This window comes from Diplotaxodon limnothrissa, linkage group LG13 (assembly GCF_057381915.1).
Source record: "Diplotaxodon limnothrissa isolate DT_005_m linkage group LG13, D_limnothrissa_male_GT1.1, whole genome shotgun sequence".
Lineage (NCBI taxonomy): Eukaryota > Metazoa > Chordata > Actinopteri > Cichliformes > Cichlidae > Diplotaxodon > Diplotaxodon limnothrissa.
The window spans coordinates 4,166,147-4,191,553 of NC_140608.1; positions in this window are offsets into that span (position 1 = coordinate 4,166,147).

Below are 25,407 nucleotides of genomic sequence, written 5' to 3' on the forward strand. Positions count from 1 at the left end.
AATTATATGCAACTGTTACAGTCCTTCTGAGGGTTTATGGTACATTATGGTGCCGAAAGGATGGTACAGTGACACTGGACTTTCTCTTACTTCCTTTTTATTCTTCTTCCTTCTTTATTATTCTAGCTATTTCTTCCTTTGTAGAAAGCAGAAATGAAATCCACACATGCAAAAAATGTTGTTGTTTTATAAAACGCAAGCAAAAGCAATTGTGATCATAGTCATAAGTATCTGTTTTTATTAGATCAGTGTATTACAGCGTATAATGGAAAAAATGTATCCCCTTGTTTTTAAATGTTCTTGGGGACTAGGGATCACAGTGTTGAAGCCTTGGTTACGGCCCTGCTGAAGTAGGCTACTTAGTTGGAAGTGGCTACAAGAAACGCGTTTACGTTTCTCCCCTTATTGTTGCCATGGAATCAAAGATAGAGTTCTCTGACATCAGAGCTTTTGGTTGTCATATGATCTGATTCAGTTCCACTTTCTGCTTTGATGTCTCACCAGCAGGGTTAGTTGTCTCACAGCCTCATACAAATTTACGCAAAACACAACAAAACAAAAAACTTTTAGTAGCCTAACTAGAAAGAAACGTTTTAGAACCTAACATTAACATTAAGAGAGAATATAATAATAGGAGACACAGCGTTGGAAAACACAGAGAAGTTTAACAACCTGAAAAAGCTCAAGGACTCAAGCATTATGGAACTGCCACAGTCATCGGCAGCTAACACGTCTAAATCCTGCTGTGAAGCCGTAGCCTGGGCAGACGGGAACCAGCACCCACAGGAAAATAAATTGTCGGGAGCTACCTCGTTGGAAGATGCAGCAGAGTTGATCATCACGGAGAGGCACAAGGACTCTGCTGTTATGGAGCCACTGCAGGCACTTGATGCTGATGAGCCAAAGCCCAACTGTGAAGCTGCAGCCGGGGCAGGCGGGGACCAGCAGCTGTCAGAGACCATAACACGTCCCGAAGGTTTGTTACAAGAAAAAGTAGGTCCGAAAAACAGAGCAGAGTCTGAAGTTCATGAATCGGTTACAGACGCACCTGCTGTGGAACTGACATCATCATCAGCTGCGGCTGATAAATGTGCCTCCACCACATCAGACCAGAGCAAGCAGCACCTGGCGTTTGTCTGCGATGTGACCTTCATGGTGCTCAAAGACTGTGGAGCTATAGGTCCCCACACCGATACCAAGCAGGAGTGGGAAGCTCCCGTTGGATGCCTGGCGGCCCAGACGATGAACGGACTCCGCATCTCGTCGAAATTCTGTCCTGACAAGAAACTCGTTAAAAAAGTCTCCAAAGCGGTTTTAAAAGACCTAAAGAAGACATTCAGTCGTGAACAGCTTGAGTCTGTGCTAGTAATGCAGGATCCAGCCATGGAAATCGCAATCGTCAAGTCAATAAAATCCCACATGATAGAGATAGCTCCTCGCCATCAGAAAAGGAAAAAGTACCTGGGGATGCTTAAAAGCACACTGAAAGTCTTCATCTTCTTGTCATCCTTCTCGGTGGCTCTTGTCGTAATCGCGATCGTTTTTTTCTGATGTCCATCTGCAGGAGAAGAAGGCCAACAGCAAGAGTCTATAAAAGGTCCGCATACTTATGGGCTACCTTTAAGGGTCTGGTTTGGAGTGTCACCCTCCTCATGGCAATCATTAAATATAAAAACTATTCCAGATGAGTTTTCAAATTTGCCAGTTATATATTTTTCATAAATCATGCCTGTTCATTATTTTATATTTTTATACTTCTGTTGAATATTGTAATATTGTATTAACATGGTATTCATCTATTATATTAATTATAGTTGTATCTATAGTAGAAGTCCCTGCTTGATCAGTTAAAAAAACAAAACAGAGAATTCTAAAAAGCTTGAAAGTTTGGTATGACCACCTTTATTCTTCAACACAGTCTGGAGAGCATTCTGGAATTATCTTAAGTAGTCATCAGGAATAATCCTTCAGTTTCCCAAAAGACATTTAAAGATCTTCTTTGGATGTGGGCTGCCTTTAGTAAGATTCTTTGTCTGCATGATCTCACACTGCTTCAGTATTGCGGGGTCTGGGCTCTGGGGAGGCCAGTCCATAACTAATGGTGCTCTGTTGTGTGTTTTTGCATCCAGGTATGTTTTTACTGTGTTTGGGATCATTGTCATCCAGAAAAATTAAGCTGTCGTGTATTATATGACTTCCAGATGGTATTGCTTGGTGGATAAAATTTTGATGATACTTTTCAGTGTTCATAATTTCATGAAATGCAGCCGCAAACCATGACAGAGCCTCCACTGTGCTTTAAGGTTGGCTGTACAACACTCACTGCTGTATCTCTCACTTGACTTTCTTTGTACATAGCCCTCACAAGTTGACCAAAAATTTTAAATTTGCTTTGATCACTTCATCAGACCTGGATTTTCAGCCCAGTTCCTGTGTAATTTGGCATACATTAGCTTTTTCTCACTGTTTTGCTCCCTAAGAACTGTCTCTTGACAGGCACCCTGCCACTAAGAGCATTTCTGTGAGGCTTCAGTTAACAGTACCTAGATCAACTCAAAGGCCAGATGTGTATTTCAGGTCTTTTTTCTGGCCTTTATAAATATTTTTTTCCTATTTCTTAAGTACATGCGTTTAGATACTGTTCATCTGCTGTAGACAGTTTTTAGAGGCCTGACATTCCAGTTTTCTTAATTCTTTACTGCACACCTTGCTGAGATATGCCTTTTTTGGCCAATATCTTTTTGTGAATTCCTTTTTGTTAGTTCAAAGATACTATTTTATGCCTGTGAGACCGGTTATCTTTGGAAGATTCAACTAAACAAATGGGAACAAACTGCCTAAATATAACACTTAAAATAGATTCTTTGCTAAGTTTCCTGTTACATAACATAACACTGATTGATCCCTTAGGTTTGGAGCTGTTTTTATTTATTTATCCTTGAGTGATTCATTGGTCAGTGATTAGTCAGTAAACAAAAAAGTTCCTCTGAAAATAGTCAGACACAAGTACTGGACTGAGAATGATTGCAAAAGCAGCCAATGTTCAAAGAAAATTGAAAAATCTTCAGAAAGCCTCAAGAACTGTTGCTCAAGACCACCAGAACAAAACAATATCTGGCTTTTCATAAATATAATAATATCTGCTTCTGCACAGTACTGCATGTCCTTTACTTTATGGGGTGTCCATTGTGAATTGAAACAACTAAATGATGGGGTATCAAATCTTTAACTAAAAGCAAATTTAAACTTCCGGTCAGTGGAAGTATCAAAATAAAAGCTTCCTGCAATGCTCGGCTCCTATGCAAAGTGTCAGTCAGGAACGCCGGGATCTGTACCCCTGAGACTGTGCCATTATGTGCAAAGATCCATTAAAAACACTGGAAAGAGTTACAACAACGTCTGCAACACGACAACACGACCATAACTCCACAACATTACTCGGTAGGTTTTTTTCACTGAGCAATTTGGAGAGACTATTGTCAGTGTTAGCTAACATTTACCGCGCATAGGTGAGCTTTTCTAAGTTGGGTACCTTGATTAACATGCATACGACGTAACTACAAGACCCATGCTTTTCTTCTGTGGTGGACGTTAGTCTTAGACCTCTTCATAAAGCACAATTTATTAATTTATTAACTATTTGAGTTCTACTGTACTAGGTCCTCCTGGGCTTTATAGTGATATCACATTTGTGGAGGTTTGACTACTAGCATCATGGAGTTTACTTTTAAAAGGAGGACATTAGTAGTTTCAAAAATAATTATGGCATCAATAAGGAAGTGATATTTGTGTACACATACACACATGTATATGTATATATGTATGTATGTATGTATGTGTGTATATATATATATATATATATTAGGGGTGCAACGATGCTCGTATCGATATTGAACCGTTCGATACGGTGCTTTCGGTTCGGGACGCATATGTATTGTCATGGTCCTGGGCCATGTGGGCCCAGTATTCTTAGTTCTTTGTATTTTTGTATTTCGTTCCTTATTTAGGCCATGTCTTCTGAGTTGCCCTGTTGTGTTGTTCCCTAAGTGTTTTCCCTTCATGGCTCTCTCCCCCCTGTGTGCCCTCTATGTATTGATGAGCCCTCGTCTCCCTTTGTGGTTGTTTCATGTTTCCCCAGCCCGTTATGTCTGTGTTTTCCCCGTGCTCTCTCTCCTCCTGTCGGAACCTCTGTGCCTCTACATGTCATGTTCAGTTCACCCCGCCCTGTCTCGTTATGATTATCAGTGTCACCTGTGTTCCCCGTGTGTGCCCACTTTCCTCGTTTACCCTCTGTGTATTTCTGTCTGAGTCTCCCTCTGTTCGGCGTCGTGTTCTCCCTCATGCTGTGTGTGATTCCCCTGTGTTCCTTGGTGAGCCTTATGTTAGTTTTTCCCAGTTTAGTTTTGTATTGTTTCTCGTGGCCAGCAATAAAGCTGTGTTTTTTGAGTTCATCCCCGTGTGTGTGAGTTTTGCGATTGGGTCCTCATCCTGCCTGCCACACAGCAAAACATGACATGTATGGAACAATACAAAATTTGTAATTTATTTTATCAACTTTCCTTCTGACGATGCTGTCTTTGTTGAGCGCTCAGTGAATCTACGTTCGACTACTCCGCCTAGGCTGCACTGTCGAGCGCAAATCCACTGAGCGTTCAACACAGACAGCATCGTCAGAAGGAAGAGCGCAGGGCAAGCTAGCGAGACAGAAGTTAAGCTCTCCTTGCAACATGGCAAATTGAACCTCCCCACCCTCATTCAGATCTGGTGTTTGGAATTATTTTGGTTTTCATGTGACGTATGACCCTGAAGGTAAGCGAGTCATAGACTAGAGTAAAACAGTATGTTGGATGTGCCACGCAATGAGGGCGTCACCCGTCACTATGGCAACATAAACAAAACATAACTGTACAAACAGAACCCCGAACAGCCCCGACTCGCTACATAGCCCCCACCTAAGGGGTCAGTCGTCCCCGACGACCCCATTGCCCCACACAAAGTCCTGCAAATGTCCAGGTGCCTTCTTTTGGCGCACCGGCCGGTCACGACCGGTGGGGGAAAAGTCACTCGGGTCAGAACATGGGGTGCCACCATCATCCCACTTCTGACACCAATGTGGCGAGCTCAGACAAGGAGGAGACGGAGGTGTCGTTTGGTCTTGCTTCCCGTGAGCTAGCCAGGGAGCACAGCCGTTTATTGACATCTGCAGAAGAACACTGCCGCTAGCTAACTGCTCAGCGCGGCAACCGCACAGCAACAACAACAACACACAGGGCGCCCCCTGACCCCAGAAGGACACATCGTCACAGCGAGAGGGCGTCACCCGTCACTATGGCAACATAAACAAAACATAACTGTATAAACAGAAGCCCGAACAGCCCTGACCCGCCACAATATGCTGCTGAGAATATAGCCCAGAAGAAGCGTATAGTATAGCTTTTATTTTGGAAAGAGCCATTTCTCTGTAATAAACTCTCTTTTCCCAAGATGAGTGATTCCTCAATCAGATACAGGGCTTGCAATATCGCTAGCCCGATGTCCCGGCGCACCAATTCCTCTGACATCGTCTTATCAATCGTTAGCTTACTATGCAAACATGACAAGTGAAATCTCCCGCAGCAAGCTTAAACATGTGAGAGGTTGATCGCGCAGAGAATCGCTGACCGTTATGTGTGTGTGTGTAAAAGCAGCAGGATATATATTTTAGTTCTGCTGAGCCAAATAAGTCAGGTCAGGGTGAAGAAGTGACAGCCAAAGAAAAGCTTACCACAAAACGGAAAAGTTATGACAAATCAGATAAGGCAAAAAGAAAGTGCAGCTTTATGGTTTCATGGACAAAAGAATTTCTGTGGCTGCAATATGACGAGCTATATAACCGGGGCTGCACATAAGTGGTCCGCAGGTGCGCATTCGCTGTCAAAAAAACCCCCAAAAACGCGCACAAGATATGAAGTTGCAACGCATGTTTGCATACATAAGATTTTCTGGAGGAGGACAGACATTTGTTTAAAACTCTTAAAGATGTCGAAGAAGCTCCTTTAAGCAATTACTTTGGTGTTCCTCCACCTCCAAAGAAATGTCAGAAGGAGTCCAAACCACAAAATAAGCACGTATTCTCGGGAAAGTGGTTGCAGGAGGTGAGCTGGCTTCAAACAAATGACAGAGATGTGGTGCGGAATGTGCCGTGAAAATCCCACTCTAGCGGACAAAAACAGTGCTTTTTATATGGACGCAAACGCGCGTTGCAACTTCTTATCTGGTGCGCGTCTTTTATTCTGACAGCGAATGCGCACATGCAGACCACTTATGTGCACCCTTGTAAATAACATAATGTTCTGCCGGGTGTGTTGTTGGTTTTCTCTCGATTTCTGAGTCGACAAGCGCCTTTGTTACTGGAACCAGTCATTTTAAGAAAGGCCCCCATTAGAACCCATGAGAAATGCAAGAAATGCATTATTGCTCAGTCTGCAATATCTTTCCCAGAACAAACACCAATTGCAAATAACATACTAAAAATAAACCTGAAAAATCTGTTTAGAACAGTGTACTATGTTGCAAAGAGTGAACTACCACTGGCAAAATTTAGCAGTCTTTGCAAACTTCAAAAAGCAAATGGCCTAGATTTTGGTTCCACTTGTCTCTTACCCGTGACTTCAGTGGAAATTTCAAATTCAGGATCTGACACAGACTGATTCATGTCCTACACAGTTCATAGAAATTTCTGTTCAATTAGAACCAAGTATTTGAGTTGATGATTGTAATTTTTATACAATGTTGTAATTTGTTTTTCAACAATTTTTTGATTAATGTTTTGTTTCCTTTACAATATTATACTTTAATGTATAATATTGTAAAGGAAACAAAACAGGAAACAAAACATCAATCAAAAAATTGCTTTCTTTTTTATTCGGGCTACTTACATTTATTTTGGGCTACCAAAAACTGAAGTGTTCCTGCCTGAAGGGCTACCAGGGATTTTGAAATTTTGAGAGCCCTGAGATATATTTATTTTTTTAATTACTTTTGTTTCAGCAACATTAAATTTAAAAACTGTACTTTTGAGTTAAAATATATATTTATAATTTTAATAAATGACAAATTAAAAAGGTCGTGACACCAAAGTATCGAACCGAACCGTGAATTTTGTGTATCGTTGCACCCCTAATATATATATATATATATTTTGTGTATCGTTTCACCCCTAAGATATATATATATAACACCCAGCACGCCCCTGCGGGCGGTTTATCCTTCAAGCTCGGGTCCTCTACCAGAGGCCTGGGAGCTTGAGGGTCCTGCGCAGTATCTTAGCTGTTCCCAGGACTGCGCTCTTCTGGACAGAGATCTCCGATGTTGTTCCCGGGATCTACTGGAGCCACTCGCCTAGCTTGGGAGTCACCGCACCTAGTGCTCCGATTACCACGGGGACCACCATTACCTTCACCCTCCACATCCTCTCGAGCTCTTCTCTGAGCCCTTGGTATTTCTCCAGCTTCTCGTGTTCCTCCTTCCTGATATTGCTGTCATTTGGAACCGCTACATCAATCACTACGGCCGTCTGCTTCTGTTTGTCTACCACCACTATGTCCGGTTGGTTAGCCACCACCATTTTGTCCGTCTGTATCTGGAAGTCCCACAGGATCTTAGCTCGGTCATTCTCCACCACCCTTGGGGGCATCTCCCATTTTGACCTGGGGACTTCCAGGTTATACTCGGCACAGATGTTCCTGTACACTATGCCGGCCACTTGGTTATGGCGTTCCATGTATGCCTTGCCTGCTAGCATCTTGCACCCTGCTGTTATGTGCTGGATTGTCTCTGGGGCATCTTTACACAGCCTGCACCTGGGGTCTTGCCTGGTGTGATAGACCCCAGCCTCTATGGATCTTGTGCTCAGAGCTTGTTCTTGTGCTGCCATGATTAGTGCCTCTGTGCTGTCTTTCAGTCCAGCTTTGTCCAGCCACTGGTAGGATTTCTGGATATCAGCCACCTCCTCTATCTGCCGGTGGTACATACCGTGCAGGGGCCTGTCCTTCCATGATGGTTCCTCGTCTCCCTCCTCTTTCTTGGGTTTCTGCTGCCTGAGGTATTCACTGAGCACTCGGTCAGTTGGGGCCATCTTCCCAATGTATTCTTGGATGTTCGTTGTCTCATCCTTGACTGTGGTGCTGACACTCACCAGTCCCCAGCCCCCTTCCTTCCGCTTAGCGTACAGCCTCAGGGTGCTGGACTTGGGGTGAAACCCTCCATGCATGGTAAGGAGCTTTCTTGTCTTTATGTCAGTGGTTTCTATCTCCGCCTTTGGCCAGCCTATTACCCCAGCAGGGTACCTGATCACGGGCAGGGCGTACGTGTTGATGGCCCGGATCTTGTTCTTACCATTCAGCTGACTCCTCAGGACTTGCCTGACCCTCTGCAGGTACTTGGTGGTTGCAGCCTTTCTAGCGGCCTCTTCATGGTTCCCATTTGCCTGCGGGATCCCCAGGTACTTGTAACTGTCCTCTATCTCTGCAATGTTGCCTTCTGGTAGTTCAATCCCCTCAGTTCTGACTACCTTCCCTCTCTTTGTTACCATCCGACTACACTTCTCCAGTCCGAACAACATTCCAATGTCATTGCTGTATAGCCTGGTAGTGTGGATCAGTGAATCGATGTCTCGTTCACTCTTGGCATACAGCTTGATGTCATCCATGTACAGGAGGTGGCTGACAACTGCTCCGTTCCGTAGTCGGTATCCGTAGCCAGTCTTGTTAATGATCTCACTGAGGGGGTTCAGGCCTATGCAGAACAGCAGTGGGGACAGAGCATCTCCTTGGTAGATCCCGCACTTGATGGTGACTTGTGCTATGGGCTTGGAGTTGGCCTCTAGTGTTGTACGCCACATCCCCATTGAGTTCCTGATGAAGGCTCTTAGGGTCCCATTGATCTTGTACAATTCTAGGCATTCCAGTATCCAGCTGTGGGGCATTGAGTCATAGGCCTTCTTGTAATCAATCCAGGCAGTGCACAGGTTGGTCAGTCTGGTCTTGCAGTCTCGGCTGACTGTTCTGTCTACCAGTAGCTGGTGTTTTGCACCTCTGGTATTCTTGCCAATTCCTTTCTGTGTCCCGCTCATGTATTGACCCATGTGCCTGTTCATCTTAGCCGATATGATGCCTGACAGGAGCTTCCATGTAGTACTGAGGCAGGTTATTGGTCGGTAGTTGGATCCCTTCTTGGGGTCCTTGGGGATCAGGACCGTCCGACCTTCGGTTAGCCATTCCGGGTGTCTCTCGTTAACTAGCAGCTGGTTCATTTGTGCTGCCAGACGCTCGTGGAGTGCAGTCAGCTTCTTCAGCCAGTAGGCGTGAACCATGTCGGGCCCTGGTGCTGTCCAACTCTTCATACTGGAGACCCTTTCTTGGATATCTGCCACTGTGATGGTTACTGGACCCTGTTCAGGGAGGTCGCTATGGTCTGCCCTCAGATCCACTAGCCACTGAGCATTGCCGTTATGGGTTGCGTCCTTCTCCCATATGCTCTTCCAGTATTGCTCCGTCTCCAGCCTTGGTGGTGCTGTTCTCTTATTATTATTGTTCCCTTGCCACTGAGAGTACACCTTTGCTGGTTCTGTGGAGAACAGCTGGTTTATTCTCCTGCCTTCTATCTCTCTGGTGTACCTCCTCAAGCGGCTGGCCAAGGCTGTGAGTCTTTGCTTGGCAGTTTCCAAGGCCCCAGGTATGGACAGCTTGCTGTATTTCTTATGCACCTTCTTTGTCGCACCTTTCTGCAACTCCGTTAGTTGGCTAACCTCCCTCCATGTATATGTATATATATATGTGTATATACACACACACATATATACATACATATATACATATATATATATATACATACATATATACATATATATATATACATATATATATACATATATATATATATATACATATATATATACATATATATATATATATACATATATATATACATATATACATATATATACATATATATATATATATACATATATATATACATATATATATATATACATATATATATATATATATATATATATATATATATATATATATATAGAGGCTGGGGTCTATCACACCAGGCAAGACCCCAGGTGTAGGCTGTGTAAAGATGCCCCAGAGACAATCCAGCACATAACAGCAGGGTGCAAGATGCTAGCAGGCAAGGCATACATGGAATGCCATAACCAAGTGGCCGGCATAGTGTACAGGAACATCTGTGCCGAGTATAACCTGGAAGTCCCCAGGTCAAAATGGGAGATGCCCCCAAGGGTGGTGGAGAATGACCGAGCTAAGATCCTGTGGGACTTCCAGATACAGACGGACAAAATGGTGGTGGCTAACCAACCGGACATAGTGGTGGTAGACAAACAGAAGAAGACGGCCGTAGTGATCGATGTAGCGGTTCCGAATGACAGCAATATCAGGAAGAAGGAACACGAGAAGCTGGAGAAATACCAAGGGCTCAGAGAAGAGCTCGAGAGGATGTGGAGGGTGAAGGTAATGGTGGTCCCCGTGGTAATCGGAGCACTAGGTGCGGTGACTCCCAAGCTAGGTGAGTGGCTCCAGCAGATCCCGGGAACAACATCGGAGATCTCGCGCAGTCCTGGGAACAGCTAAGATACTGCGCAGGACCCTCAAGCTCCCAGGCCTCTGGTAGAGGACCCGAGCTTGAAGGATAAACCACCCGCAGGGGCGTGCTGGGTTTTTTTTTTTTTTATATGTATATGTATATATATATATATATATATATATATATATAGCAGATATTGTGTTTCATTAGCTTAAAGTCAACTTGTTTCTTAACTATGAAATTCTTTAGTTCAGTAGGACTTCAGAAATGTACAGTAGATTTAAACCTTTCAAAACAGAAACTTTTATTCATTGTTACTTGCAGTGGACAGCAGGAGTTACTTAACTCAACATATTTCCACACTTGAAGCAGAGTGAGGCAGAAGGGATTTTACTTAGAATTATAGTTCTGGTAGTCAGACTGTCAGGGGACGAGGTAGAGGAGGGCCTGACATTAGAGTAGGAAGGTTAAAGTTCATGGAAAGACTTGGCAACTTTTGAGGAGCCTGAGCAGGGACACAGGACCTCTTACATCCATTATTGCTAAGAAGCAATGTGCAACCATTGCTTCTGAAGTCTTTTTGTCTTGTAGCCATTTTCAGTCAAATTCACACATACATAAATATAGAGTTATATAATCAGGTTGATAGCTATTTATTTAGTTTATTTATATAATTAGTATTATATTTGCTGTATTTTTGAAGTGCATTTCTCTGCACCTCTTCTTTATGAATTTATTTTGAAGCCTACTGAAATTGGGTTGAAACTGTTTTTAGTAAGAAAATGAAAACAAGACTACGCTAACCACAAACACCTGTGATTGCCTAACAGTAAATAACCATGTTTATAACAAAAATCTAGACCTTGCAAGCCAGAGGCAGGTGCTGTCTGAAGGCAGCTAAAACCACTGTAGAGCTAAAAACATTGTTCAGCATATCGATGGTCACAGCATGACTCAGATGCGCAAAGATCTTGATATATTGGGTCCTAGTTTTGAAAAGAATAAAGCCTTCAGGCTAGTGCCTGAAGAGCCCTTTTATTTTTAACAGAGAGCAACAAGGCTGCCTCAATCTACCAAGACCATGGAAGGCCTGTATAGAATGGCAGATGATTTCCTTTGCAAGTCATTGCCCTGTACTCCAGTTTGTACCAGGGAAACCAAACCACACAACCTCAGAGCCCTAGTAGTGTATTTTGGATGTTGTTGATTTGCCTCAACTAAGTCTCCTCAAAACCAGAGCTTTCATCTCCCTGAAAGTCTGTCTGGTTGTCCTCCACCTCATCTCCTAACAGCACTAAGGATGACCCCACCCTTCCACAATTCTGAATAAATCCCTTCTGCTTGACTCACATCTCTGTCATATCATGAGTGATGTGACCTAACAACCCAGCTTGAGTTAACTATAAGGTGTGCAGCATGCAGTTTAATCAGAGAGCTTGAGTATGTTTGATGGGATGAGTATGTTTTAATATTTATAAAATGAATTTTACCACAAACCCACACCAAAGTCATTAGAATATCATTACACTACATTGTTTCATGATCCACAATGATCCACATTGCTACAGATCTGATGGCCACTACAAGGCACAGACAATAAAAGATACTCTTCTTCTTGAATTTATTACAAAATGTAACTTCTTACAAGTGTCTGATTTAAAAGAAATGACCACTTCCTTGCTAAAAGGAAAATGAAATTCCAGCCATTGACCATTTCCTTGTTTTGGATTTTAGAATTTGATGCATTTACCTTAAAAAAGTAATCATTAAATCAAAAGGTAAATGAGATAAAAGAAAAATGCATATAATTTCAAGACAATTTGATCTCAGGTTAAAATAACATTTTTAGTTTCCTATAGCTTGCTAATGTTTGGGTTCATACAGGGAGTGCAGAATTATTAGGCAAATGAGTATTTTGTCCACATCATCCTCTTCATGCATGTTGTCTTACTCCAAGCTGTATAGGCTCGAAAGCCTACTACCAATTAAGCATATTAGGTGATGTGCAACTCTGTAATGAGAAGGGGTGTGGTCTAATGACATCAACACCCTATATCAGGTGTGCATAATTATTAGGCAACGTCCTTTCCTTTGGCAAAATGGGTCAAAAGAAGGACTTGACTCAGAAAAGTCAAAAATAGTGAGATATCTTGCAGAGGGATGCAGCAGTCTCAAAATTGCAAAGCTTCTGAAGCGTGATCATCGAACAATCAATCGTTTCATTCAAAATAGTCAACAGGGTCGCAAGAAGCGTGTGGAAAAACCAAGGCGCAAAATAACTGCCCATGAACTGAGAAAAGTCAAGCGTGCAGCTGCCAAGATGCCACTTGCCACCAGTTTGGCCATATTTCAGAGCTGCAACATCACTGGAGTGCCCAAAAGCACAAGGTGTGCAATACTCAGAGATATGGCCAAGGTAAGAAAGGCTGAAAGACGACCACCACTGAACAAGACACACAAGCTGAAACGTCAAGACTGGGCCAAGAAATATCTCAAGACTGATTTTTCTAAGGTTTTATGGACTGATGAAATGAGAGTGAGTCTTGATGGGCCCGTGGCTGGATTGGTAAAGGGCAGAGAGCTCCAGTCCGACTCAGACGTCAGCAAGGTGGAGGTGGAGTACTGGTTTGGGCTGGTATCATCAAAGATGAGCTTGTGGGGCCTTTTCGGGTTGAGGATGGAGTCAAGCTCAACTCCCAGTCCTACTGCCAGTTTCTGGAAGACACCTTCTTCAAGCAGTGGTACAGGAAGAAGTCTGCATCCTTCAAGAAAAACATGATTTTCATGCAGGACAATGCTACATCGCACGCGTCCAAGTACTCCACAGCGTGGCTGGCAAGAAAGGGTATAAAAGAAGAAAAACTAATGACATGGCCACCTTGTTCACCTGATCTGAACCCCATTGAGAACCTGTGGTCCATCATCAAATGTGAGATTTACAAGGAGGGAAAACAGTACATCTCTCTGAACAGTGTCTGGGAGGCTGTGGTTGCTGCTGCACGCAATGTTGATGGTGAACAGATCAAAACACTGACAGAATCCATGGATGGCAGGCTTTTGAGTGTCCTTGCAAAGAAAGGTGGCTATATTGGTCGCTGATTTGCTTTTGTTTTGTTTTTGAATGTCAGAAATGTATATTTGTGAATGTGGAGATGTTATATTGGTTTCACTGGTAAAAATAAATAATTGAAATGGGTATATATTTGTTTTTTGTTAAGTTGCCTAATAATTATGCACAGTAATAGTCACCTGCACACACAGATATCCCCCTAAAATAGCTAAAACTAAAAACAAACTAAAAACTACTTCCAAAAACATTCAGCTTTGATATTAATGAGTTTTTTGGGTTCATTGAGAACATGGTTGTTGTTCAATAATAAAATTATTCCTCAAAAATACAACTTGCCTAATAATTCTGCACTCCCTGTATTATTAGACATGTTTTCTTTTCTGGCTTGGTGCTACTATTGAATGTAGCTGTCATTAATGTGGAAAGTAGTCTTTTAACAGGCCTGCATAGTGTGAGGAATATATGCCACGTGTCATAACATCCATTACTGTCACAAGCGATGGCGGGACTCAAGCACAGAGCAGGGTTCAGTTCCAAACACAAAGTTTATTTACATAATCACCAGGTGCAGAATATATACAGTGGGGGAAATTCGGGGTTCCTATGGTCCAGGGGGAAATCCGGGAAGGGGAAGCTCTCTCACACTCGCTCTCTTCTTTACACTCCAACTTACACACGTCCACAAAGCGGTTAGGTTACGGGACTGGGAAAACTATACACAAGAGAGATGGGTTACGCAGAATCACAGACTAACACAAGAAAACTTCACTGAGGCTAGAGTGGCTCACTAACGTGTCTCACACAATCATCCAGCGATGAGACTGTCTGCGTTCCGGCCTTAAATGGCAAACACATAATGGCAGCGTGATGGCCAACAGGTGTGTGGGCCAAGGGCGGGAGCCCGCAGTGAGCTCCGCCCAGGTGGAGTGGCGAGAGAAAGAGGGAGAGAGTAAACAAAAACACAAGTAACCTTGCGGGGCCGGCCGGGCAGACATGGGGACCATGACAAGTATGGTGATGACATATATTTCTGTTTTCATTTAAAAAGCTACTGTTGTTGTGATTTAGTGCTATATGATTAAAATTAGTGTCCCAACCCTAAAATAGGCCTCACACATTTCTTTTTTTTAAATAATATTCCAAAACAAAAAATAAATTGCACTCACTTGACACTTTGAACTGCCTTTTCCTTTCAGAACTTTCTTAATTTGTGGCATAGATTCAACAAGGTGCTGGAAGTTCCTTAGAGATTTTGGTCCATATTGACATGATGGCATCATACAAATGCTGCACATCTCAACCTGACTGAAATCCTGTGGTGGGACTGTAAGACCAGGCTGCACATGAATAAGATAAGACAAGATAAGATGAACCTTTATTAATCATACACGTGTGAAATTTTGGTGGTCACAGCAGAAAGTGCAAGTTAAGAACAGTAAAAATTAAGGGAAAAAAACCCCCAATAAAATAAGATAAGATAGAATAACATGCTATACAAAACAGAATAAAATAAAATACTATGTACAATACAATAAGTACTATACACATAGAATAAAATACTGTACAAAATAGAATAAAATACTTTGTTATATTGCATGATGTGTATCTTCCGTTCCACCACTTCTAGTTTTATTGGATTGAGAGCTGGTAACTGTGGAGGCCAATTGAGTATGTTGTCCTTATTGTCATGTTCATGAAGCTATAAGATTTGATTGGGGCTTCGTGATAGGGTGAGGTACCCTGCTGGAAGCGGCCAACAGAAGCATAGCCTCATTGGTATGCTGTAGTCATAAAGAAATGGACATGGATATTCAGGTGGGCTGTGACGTGTAAATGATGCTCAGCTGGTACTAAGGTGCCCAAAGTATACAAAGAAAATATCATTCACCCTATTACACCAGCACCAGCCTGAACTATTGCTTCATGGTAGGATGGATCCATGCTTCATATTGTTATGGTCAAATAAAAACCCCAGTGTTGTGGCAGAAATTGAGACTCATCTGACCAAGCAAGATTTTTCCGATCTTCTGTTGAAAATTTTTGGTTAGCCTATGCAATTGGCAGCCTCAGTTTCCTGTTCTTAGCTGACAGGAGTGCTGCTGGAAAGTCCGATTACATCAGCAGTTACTGAAATACTCAGATTATTCCGTCTGTAAACAACAGCCATTCTTCCCCATTCTGATGCTCAGCTTGAACTTCAGCAGGTTGTCTTGATCATGTCTACTTTCCTAAATGCATCGAGTTGTTGCAGTGTGGCTGGCTGATGAAATATTTGCATTAACAAACGGTTGACTAGATGCACCTAACAAAGTGGCCAGTGAGTGTATTTCATGATTTTATTGGACATGTTGAAATACTGACATGAGTCACTTACATTTCTTATTCATTACCTTTCACACAGTGGTTTGAAATGCTTTAGTTCTATCACAGTGATAATGATTATTTATTGGTCAGCACTAATCTTTGTTCTTCAATAGTTCTGTGATAGTGACTTGCATGATGTGTGTTCATGCTGTTATCCTCTTGTGTTATTTGATTTTAAACAATACTCCAGTTTCTCTGTCCTCTATCCATGAACTTAGTGTTGGCATGCTACAGATAAGATTGGTCAGTTTCCTTTATTTATTTATTCATTTTTATTAGTGAACCTATAGGAACTGGTTGTCATGAATGTTTAGTTTGGAAAGATACCCTCAAATAAGTATTGCACTGGCATTTGCTTTGTGACCTGGCTTGGCTTGAGTTGGAGTGTGTTCAGGCTATTTTCAGAGCAGGCGTTTTGACCTGTCACACCTTTCCTAACTTGCCATGACTATGAAAAACTCATCCAGGCATTTATGCATTCTTCTCTTGAAAACTGAATTACTGCAGTGCTCTTTTTGCTAGACTCCTTAAAATAACTTTCAGTAGGCTGCAGCTTATTCAGAATTCTTTTGCAAGGTTATTAATGAAAACCAATAATAGAGAATACATCAGTCTAGTCTTAGTAGAGCTACACTGGCTCCCACTATCCTATTCCTATTATTCAGTATTCTAGTGATCTTGAGCAATAATTCTCCAGTAGTAATTCTGAAGGTCTTTTGCATTTTTTATTGAACATTGACATTTTCAGAGGAATGCTTCTTCATGTTTGTCAACCCACTTAACACTTTGCCACTTACGACTTGCTTGCTACTACCATCCTGTTGCAAAAGCACATTAGTTGTTCTCATTTCTTTAGTTGAATCTACAAACATTGCCAAAGTGATTCCCAATTAGCTTTTTGCTTAAATCTTGGCATAGTATATTTGAAATCTTGAAAAAATTGAACAAGTGGAGGACACAAGAAATGACAGGCCTAAAAAGATACCTACAGCAGATGAACAGTGTCTGAAACTTCCGACAAATCCAGCAAAGACCTGACATGAGAGCTGACAAATGCATCTGGCATTTCAGTTCATTCATTGCAGTTCACTGAAGCTTCATCAGAAATGGTCTCAGTAGATGGGTGGCTGTAGAGAACCCATTTTTAAGAATGGGAAATAGGGAGAAAAGGCCGAGGTATACCAAATTACACAAGAAGTGGACAAAAGTGGCAACAGGTTTTATCGAGTGATGAATCCAATTTTTTTTTTGGTTGAAATCGTCATCATTATGTCAGGAGAAAGATACAATAGTGTGTATCTACAGCTATCTGTAAACATGGTGGGAGGTTCTGTCATGGTTTGGGCTTGTGTTTCAGTCAGTGCTGTTGGGAATCTTATCAAAAATGAAGGCAGAAAAAATGTTAAAGCTTGAGCTTTTGATTATTTACAAAGTGTCTGCCAACAGCTTCATTGTTCACCACGATTATGATCCCAAAACAGATTGCCAGTGTCCTTGAACAGAAAAAAATCGATGAAATCGTTTTTGCCTTATGTTTGCTGATATTTCAATGACTGACTGAGTCTATTTCTCTTTTTCCAACAAAAGGAATGAGAGGTGATCCAAGACAAAGTACTGTATTAGGGATACAAACTGTACTGATAAGTGGAAAATACTCTGACAAACAAATTTTTAATCTGGAATTTAATTCACTTTTTCACTTAATCAGAATCAGAAAGGGTTTTATTGCCAAATGTTGAGCAGGTTTACAACATTAGGAAATTGCTGCGGTACTTAGTGCAAGTAATACCATTGTACAGACATACCAATTAGGAAATTCAACCACATTGAATCTGGCAGATAGAGAGCATAGTTTTCTTCTTTAGTATCCTATTGGCCTACTGCTTTCAAATTTAATTAATTTAAAAACATATCTCTGGTTGTTTTACAGAATTTTCTGTTCTTTATTTTCATCTATGGTTTACTTACTGGATTATAATTTGTATGATTATCTGTTTTTAATGTGTAGTTTCATGCAGAGGTGCCAGGTTCAAACAACCTTTACCTCCCACAGGCACCCATGTTTCCCAAACATCAACTTCTGTCATAAACTAGAAAGCCATTATTTATTTTTGATGAGTCAACAAGTTGTGGGGATAGGTTAATTGGATAATCCAAATTGTCACTAGGTGTGAATGTGCGAATGAATGTGAGTGTGAATGGTTGTTTGTCCCTGTGTGTTGGCCCTGCGACAGACTGGCGACCTGTCCACGGTGTACCCCGCCTCTCGCCCTATGACAGCTGGGATAGGCTCCAGCGTCCCCCGCGACCCTGAAAAGGATAAGCGGAAGCGAATGGATGGATGCTTGTTGTTTTGGCAGTAGGAAAATATTTCTAACAGCCACTTGCTGTTTGTTGGCTTTTTTCCACTTTGACAGTCGACTGGCTTTGTTTTTTCAGTTAACTGTAATAATGGCCGCTCAAGGATATTTGTCTGTGTTGTTTCTTTTTTTAATGTTTTTTTTAATGATTAAATATTTGTAAGTAACCACCAGTAAGGTAAAATACTTTTCTGGCACTGGAAACTTAGTTTTTATACATTTTTATAGCTACTCAGGATCAGAGTAAAGATAAAGATGAAGAACCTGAAGGGTTATGCATCCTTACGCCACCTGGTTAAAACTCTCTTTACCAATATTAGGAAAACGTTCTCTCTGAAGACCTCTTTGTGCTTGTTGTTAATGAAACAATCATGTGCAGGATCAACTACAAGCTCCTTACTGTTAAAATGTTGACATGTTGATAATGCGATTGCTCTTTCATGGTGGGAGGCCATCAAAAGATGTATCAGTAGCTAGAGATCAACACATGAGAGATACAGCTGACATTGACGAGTTAAAACAACTTGCAGTGTATGTGGTTGAACATTTAAGAGCAGGAACCCAATTACCCTTAGGGTGTAGTCTTTGGCACAGCAGACACAAGGTGATCAGTACACTGCCCGAGCATGTTGAACCCCCCAAACTCCAGTTCATTTGACTAGTGTGATATGCATGCCATGCTCAGGCACAAGTAGGCAAACTATGGTCCAGTTGGACTTGAGTATGGGATGCATACAGTTTGATCGCTATCTGCACTCAAATATGAAATGTCAACACTTCCTCAGTGACAGCTGCCTCTGCGAAACTGTGCGAGAGCGCTTTTCAGGAGAGTGTATGCATGTGAAATAAAGAGAACATGTACAAGAGAAACTGAGGCGCTGAGACAAATGGATGCATACTTGGACCCGGCTCATTACGTGCAGTGTGAGTGCAGGTCAGAGGGTGAGTGGGGAGGGAGGATAATCATGCTCAGGCAGAGTATGAGGCAACTGTGTCTAGTGTAAGTATGCTCTATTCTGCCTCCAGGTAATTCAAATAACTGCGAAGATTACACATCATCATTACAACCTATAACTTCATTTCAATGGGACTATATGTGCTGTGTTCCAAATGTAATAATGTTCCCCATTACAACCGCAATTCATCTTTTAAAATGATTTCAGTGGCCTTTCTTTTGATTTCAGTGCAGTTGAGGTAAAACTGAGATGGTGAAAATTTGTTTGTATAAAAAAAAAGAAAAAGCAGATAGATCAAATATCCTTTTATTTTTCAGTGTTTGGAAACGTCCACATTTAATCTATTCTAGGAGCAGTGGGCAGTCAACCCTGGGAATCAACTTCAGGTGTAATCTAGTTCTTTGGTCAAAGGTGTAATTTTTATACTTAAGTAGTAGCTTAATCACATTTTTTTTTCTAAAAAAGCAACACTTTATTTTACATTTTGCTATAGAGTTGTGCCTTAAAATTCCTCACATACAGACAATTTTGAAATATATGCCAAGTCTTTTAAGCACAGCTTCACTTCAGCTAGTGCGTGGTTGTCAAAAATATCAAAGATTTTACTGCATAGGGAACTAGCTATATTTTGAAAAAGTTAACAGCTGTCAAAAATAAATGGGAATAAAAATGAAAACTTTTCCTGTTCTTATCTCCAAAAGTTTTTTTATGAACCTTCTCTACTGATTTAAGTTATACTAGTAATTACAGAGTATGTTTAAAGGGGTTCAGCTTGTCACTAATTCAAACCACACTACGCTCCCCCTCTCATACAGACCCCCCCTGAGTATCACAAAACATTCATCAGGCCTGACTCCATGACCCCTCTGCATCCCCGGCCTCCCCGGCCAATCAGAATCAAACCAGACAGCGTCTCTCTGTCTGTAACTTTTGTACACACACATAAAAGCCTTCTTTCCCTTCAAGACTGTTTATACCCCCAAAGCCACGTCCCCCTTTAAAAAAGAAAAAGAAAAAGAAAAAAAAAAAGAATCAACATTGGCACTGCCCTGCACATTAATGACCCCCAAACACCCATACACCCCTCCAACCACCCCGCTCTTCCCTCCACCCCCTTATCACAACACTCCATATCCAGGTGACAAATGAGGTTGCTCCAGTGTGTGGTATAAGGTCAAAGGTCGACCTAACAGTTTTTGAGGTTTAGGGGCAAATAGGAGTCATTGGGACTGGGGTTCCTATTGTGGTCACAGTGCTGCAATGCTTCCCACCATAACACTACATCTCTCTTCCAGCAGAGGGAGACAGGCCTTCACATTCTGGCTCAGTGCTCTCAAATTCCATAACTGGTTGTCATAGACTGTACGGAAAATGGTTTAAAGTGGGTCACTATAATTTTCTAAAATGTATTAATTAAAAATTATATGTTTAATATTATATGTGCTCTCACTGTATTTAATAGAAAAACAGTAACACCATTTGCACTTTTAAATGGTGTAAATGGTGGAGCTCTTCTTCAGGAAAAAAGGCTGCTAAATGCAAATGTCTAACGAAAAAAGTGCCAATGCACCAATCCCAGAAATATTGGCTAACCCATTCAAATTACTGAATTCAGGTGTTCCAGCACTTCCATGACCACAGGTTTATAAAATCAAACACCTAGCCATCAGACTTCTTCAACAAAAATTTGTGAAAGAAAAGGTTGTTATCTGGACTTCAGTGAATTCCAGTGTGGTACTGTGACATGATGCCACCTTTGCAAGAAGTCCAATTGTGAAATTTCCTCACTACTAAATATTCCACTGTCAACCGTTGGTGGTATTAAAACAAAGTGAAAGTGGTTGGGAATGACAGAAACTCATCCACGAAGTAGTAGGCCATTTAAAATCCCAGAGTGGGGTCAGTGGATGGTGAGGCGCATAGTGCGCACAGGTCTTCAGCCTTGCAGAGTTCATCACTACAGGCCTCCAAACTTCCTGTGGTCTTCAGATTAGCTCAAGAACAGTTCATAGAGAGCTTCATTGAATTGGTTTCCATGGCCGAGCAGCTACTTCCAAGCCTTATATCACCAAGTTTAATACAAAGTTTCAGATGCAGTGGTGTAAAGCATGCCAACAGTGCATTCGGAGGAACAATGGAGTGACAAATCACTACCTGGCAGGCCAATGATTGTCTGTCTCTGTGTGTTAGCCCTGCCTGGAAAATTGCTAAAGGCAACTTAAAAACGGCACTCAGCAACCTTGCTTTTATATAGGAATATAATCAGAATACAACCAGTTGAATCGACTCCCCTATTGCAAAGAGGCACATTTTAGGTGTGCTGGACTCGTCAGTGCAGACTGAATTGAAAATCTGCCAGTCTATAGATTAGATGACGGTTTGCAATTTGCTTTGTCAGCCTGTCTGAGAATTTAGTATTTAGTATTTATTTATTTATTTATTGTCATTGTCAAGAACAATGAAATTGCGTTTGGGGCTTCCATACAACCCAAAAAAAAGAAGAAAATAATAAATACCCCTTAAAACCCAAGTGTACATATTTAACCCAGTGTGACTCCAATGCAATAAGACAATCCTTAGCAATAATGTTCGTAGAAATTCAGACAAAGACCTGAGAAACATGACAAAATACAACAATGCAACCCATTCAATATTATTGTACTGTGAGATATGATATCAGATATGATAGTTATCTATTTAAGAAAGAGGGGGGGGGGGGGGGGGGGGGGGGGGCAGGAGGGGGAAGAGACCAGTTCATTGCTATTAAGAAGTTGGATATGGTTATTGTCCGTGAGAGGGGGGCAGAGAGTTCAGGAGCCTCACAGCCTGTGGATACAGGCTGTTGGCCAGTCTGGATGTTCTGGCCTGTATAGACCTGTACCTTCTCCCTGAGGGCAGCAGATGGAAAATGTGGCGCGCATGATTGCAGTCGCGATTGTCTGGAGACATGTTGCTTCCCAGCAGGCAACCTATGCAGTCGCCTTGCAATCAACAATGGTGACCCAGTGGTTGACCATGCAGCACACTCAACCTATGGATGACCTGCTGCAACTTCTTGCAGTCGGTCGCTAAATACAAAAAAAGAAATAAATGCAATCACCTGGAAACCAACGATTTTTAACTAGTCACAATGACATTGGCATCAAGGGTTTTGGACAAGTGTTACTAAGATCTCATTGACTAAAACTGTTCATTGTTCATTTCAACAAATTTTGCGAACATTTGTAGGCTCTGGCTGCTGAGATGTACAGATTTTATGCTTTTACTTGCCTTGCAAAATGTAAATTTTGAACTGTACAGCAAACTTGCAACAATTTTGAGGACAGTCATGGGTTTCAGGGACAATGAGAACTTTTTATTCCTCTGAGCAAGTAACAGATGTCTGTTCTCATGAACTAGATATCCGAAGAAAGAATATTTTTCAATTTAGGCACAAACTGTTGCCTGAACTCATGAATGAACAGATTAGCGATGTCAAAGTTCAAGGTCACGTTGACCTCACAACATATGCTTTTGGCTCTAACTCAGAATTCAGATGTTTTTTATTAAAATACATTTCTAATAGGACTTTTCACAGCAGAAATACTTTTCTGACCATTTTTACATTTGGTCAGCTTTTTGATGAAACTAATCCTTTGTACCCACTGATTTCTTCAAAGTTGTAGCTTGATTTTTATGCGAGTCTTTCCTTGTTTCTGTTTATTTGTACAGGAACAAGTATGTAACATGAACTAAATCCACAGCATTTGTAGCCTAAGGTAATTTGGCATACCCATCCTTTGGTAGGTTCTTAAATCATGAGCCAGTAAGAAACACAATCTGCTGTATTCAACAAATGCAAACATTAAGCCGGGAGAAACATGACTACTTGGCTCATTTGAGGTCATAATTTGAGGTTCTGGAGGTAAAAAATGATCAAGGATTTCAAAAATAATTGGCAGATTTATTGATTATAAAAACTTTATTTTTTCTTAATTTTATTTATTTTTTCCCCCCAATACTGACCAAATTGTTCAGTTTTTGCTCTTGGACCAGGAGGTTAGAAAAATGCTATATATCATTTTGGTGTGTGTGTGTGTGTGTACTTCTAAGGTCACCATTGGGGTCATCGTTGTTTAGTCTGTGGGTTCTCTGGAGTGGCGACTACAAATTTCTGTTTGGACTGCTAATTTATTGGTAACTTCTCAACTTTGGACCTTTTGTAGTGATATCTAAACATACTCATATAATATAATATCACAATATAGACACAGACACTCCATAAGGTATATGAAAAGGTCACCAATATAATTGTGAGATTGTTTTGCCTTGGTGTAATTATAACTTTAAAGAACTAAGATTTTGTTGGAATAAACTGGCATTATCACTCAACAACAGCTTTAAGAAAAGCAACACTTTTGATTAGACTTAACAAAGAAAGCTGAATTAGGTACAGACACCATTGTAGTCATACACATATTTTGTCAAGCTTGGGCTCAAAAAACCTTGCGGCACTATCAAAACACACATTGACTCACACAGCTTGGCCTCCGTGGCTCCAGCAGGCGCAGTAATGGTTCTGGGAGCCAGACTTTGTCTCTGTCGCCAGGCCTCGGCTCCAGCCCCTGCGTGTGCGACAGCAATTTCCTAAAGAATCCACAGTAAGCACAACACTTCTCCCTTTTATTTTAACAAAAACACCACTGAACCCCCACCACACAAACATGCACAGGCACACACACACACAGAACACAGCTACTTCTGAGAAACACAGAGCAGTCACTTGCAATTATAGCTCATCTAATAGTATGATCTACAGTCCTGTCAAATAGCCAGCAGGCCTACAGGGGAAGCAAAGGGTCATTTAAAAAAAAAAAATTGTTTGTTTGATCACACTAGACCAGCCTGTCTATCTCTGCCTGTGTAGCCATATGGACTCTTAGAAAGAAATGCACCATTACTAAATGCTCCTCTAAATTAAGACTTTTGCAGATTCGTTAATAGACACAAGTTGTCTGCAGTAATGTTAAACCATTTAACTGTTACTGATTGTTCATTTTAAAGGTCTAAATAATAGTTTTGAAAAATTATATACAGTTGTTGATTGCTTATCTACACCAATGCTACCGCAAAGGATATCATGCTACACACATCAGAAGGCCCAGACATTTCCAATTATTCATGACAGATCTGACATAAACAGCTTATCATCTCTGTCTAAAGCCAGCTGTAAACAAATCCACTGGTGATCAACCAACCTGACTTAATCTCCCACTTAGATTTCCAAACAGGCCTTGTGCGACACACGGCGCTGCAGATGAAGACACACACGTAAATGCTTCACAGATCCTAAATCTGAGTCCGTCACCAGAGAACAAGCAGACGTTTATGAGATCAGACATTTGACACCAGCAGCGAGCAACAGCAGAAACAGTGTTCCTTAAAAGGGATCTGTATGTTTCTCTGCACGTGTGTGTATGTTGTGTGTTTAAGGCTGGGGCGTGTGTGTGTGTGTGTGTGGCCCCCATCTAAACAAGCCCCAACAGCCCCTTTGTTGGCGAGTTGCTCCAGGAGAGCGTGTTGATGGAACTGCATTGATGTTCGGATTAGGGCACGCCTCCGTGATCAAGTGCTCAAACACTAGATAAGAGCGTCAGAAACACCCTTTAATCCTGGCTAACCCTTTTCTAAATAGGATGGGATCCTACCATGCTCACTGGAGGGGAGGAGGGGGTGAAGGAACAGCTCAAAGTTGAGCTTTAATCTGGTATGGACACTATGTTTCATTCTAAATCCAAGAAGTCATCTTGTGTACATAATTGGAGATAACAGTCCACTAAAATCAATTCACAACATCCTTAAAAGAAAGACCAGGAATGGAAATTAGGTTGGAAAAATTCATCTTGAAGATTATAGAATTATTGGTTGTTTGGAGTCGTCTTGTTGCCAGGCTAGTGAGTGTTTTCAAACCCTTTTTAGATTTAGTCGGCCCTAAAAGTGTTTTGTTACCTCAGGAGTCTCTGGTGACTTATGTAATGTGTTTTGATGCCATGGAAGGAATAAATTCACAGCAGCCGAAAACGACTTA